Raw genomic sequence first — 2,444 nt, 5'->3', positions numbered from 1 at the left:
GTTGCACTATCATATGGCAAGTATATTGCACAATAGAACAGAAAAACCTGGTTTTTCGTCGATAAACCTGGTTCAATCGAAAAACCTGGTTTTTTGATCGAAAAACCAGGTTTTTCAAATCGAAAAACCAGGTTTATCAATTCGATTGTAAGAGTTTTTGATAAACTTGGTTTTCGGCTGATAAACCAGGTTTATCAAAACTATGACAATCCAATCGATAAACTTGGTTTTCGATTTGATAAACCTGGTTTTTCAATCGAAAACCAGGTTTTCGAATTTGATTGTCATAGTTTTTGAGAAACCAGGTTTATCGGCCGAGAAACCTGGTTTTCACTGATAAACTTGGTTTTTCAATTCGATTGTCATAGTTTTTATTGATAAACCTGGTTTTCAATCAAAAACCAGGTTTTCGAATTCGATTGTCATAGTTTTTGAAAAACCAGGTTTATCGACCGAGATTCCTGGTTTTTCGCCGATAAACTTGGTTTTTCAATTCGATTGTCATAGTTTTTTTGATAAACCTGGTTTTTCAATCGAAAAACCAGGTTTTTCAAATTCGATTGTCATAGTTTTTGAAAAACCAGGTTTATCGACCGAGAAACCTGGTTTTTCGCCGATAAACTTGGTTTTTCAATTCGATTGTCATAGTTTTTTGAAAAACCTGGTTTTTCAATCGAAAAACCAGGTTTTTCAATCGAAAAACCAGGTTTTTCGAATTCGATTGTCATAGTTTTTGATTAACCTGGTTTATCAAAAAAAACTATGACAATCGAATACTATACGCTTGCACTCCCCGATTGCACTTAGGCTAGATCCTCCAGGCCTCGAATACCGGTACTCACGCACGGCCGCTTCACTGTGTTGTATTGAGGACTGGAACAGGGCCTGGACTGGAGCAAACAACGTTCGAAAATATGAATATTGAGTAGATTTTGATTACGTCATTGATTTCAGAGACGGGGAATATAAAAACAACAGACGCTTATGAAGCCGAGTGGATTTGCTGATTTATTGTGGTTTGTACGCTACATAGGTCTATAAGGAGCTTGAAAACAAACTGTCGAGTACCACAACTTCGTACACGCATCGATTCCCCCTGGTACTGTACACTCCATGCCAGCAATTTTTCAGCAATTTTTCGTCCGCCATTTAGTGATAAATCATGATGTGCTTACAGGTTTTTAACATGATATTGGTAGGATGGATGTGGAATCTTCAAGGGGTAAAAGAGCACCTTTACCAAATCGGCAGGAGCGATGAAATACCAGATTCAGGCGTGCTTGCCTTTATAAAATGGGGACGAAAAAAAGAAGAGAAAAGAGAAAAAGAAGGGAAGGAGAGGGAGAAAGAGAAGGGAAGGGAGAAGGAGAGGGAAGAAAAGGGAAGGAAAAAGGGAAAGAGTGGGAAATCTCGGAGGTCGCCGTATCATTAAGGAAAAAAAAGAAAGAAAGAGGGAGAAGAAAAAAAAGGGGGAGAAGGGAGATTTAACCCAAAAAATTTCGGCTCACGCGCTACGTACGCTCGTTATTTAACAAAACAAATACACTCGCGTGCTACGCACACGCGATATTGCGATAAAAAGAATAGGGACGATAACGACGTTTTAGGGACGATAAAGACGTTTGCCCCTCGGACTGACAATGATGGCTACGCGCCTGTTTGTGTATCTATACAGCACCGGCTTCACAGATTCGACGAGCAGGGCGCTCTATCCTTTCTACCTCGTTGATCACACCATGCCCGCGCGCCATGAAGTGTGTCGCCATTACTAATGGTTTGGAAATTCCGGTTTTCGAGGAGCATTCGATTGTCATACAATGTAGTTTTTTGATAAACCTGGTTTTTCGAATTCGATTGTCAGTTTTTTGAAAAACCAGGTTTATCGACCGAGAAACCTGGTTTTCGAATTCGATTGTCGTAGTTTTTGAAAAACCAGGTTTATCGACCGAGAAACCTGGTTTTTCGTCGATAAACTTGGTTTTTCAAATCGATTGTCATAGTTTTTTTTGATAAACCTGGTTTTTCAATCGAAAAACCAGGTTTTTCGAATTCGATTGTCATAGTTTTTGAAAAACCAGGTTTATCGACCGAGAAACCTGGTTTTCGCCGATAAACTTGGTTTTCAAATCGATTGTCATAGTTTTTTGATAAACCTGGTTTTCAATCGAAAACCAGGTTTTTCGAATTCGATTGTCATAGTTTTGAAAACCAGGTTTATCGACCGAGAAACCTGGTTTTCGCCGATAAACTTGGTTTTCAATTCGATTGTCATAGTTTTTTGATAAACCTGGTTTTTCAATCGAAAACCAGGTTTTTCAAATTCGATTGTCATAGTTTTTGAAAAACCAGGTTTATCGACCGAGAAACCTGGTTTTTCGCCGATAAACTTGGTTTTTCAATTCGATTGTCATAGTTTTTTTTGAAAAACCTGGTTTTTCAATCGA

The sequence above is a fragment of the Amphiura filiformis genome, chromosome 19, assembly GCF_039555335.1.
Source record: "Amphiura filiformis chromosome 19, Afil_fr2py, whole genome shotgun sequence".
NCBI classification, from domain to species: domain Eukaryota; kingdom Metazoa; phylum Echinodermata; class Ophiuroidea; order Amphilepidida; family Amphiuridae; genus Amphiura; species Amphiura filiformis.
The sequence above is the reverse complement of the archived record's forward strand: the minus strand, read 5'-3'. Positions refer to the sequence as shown.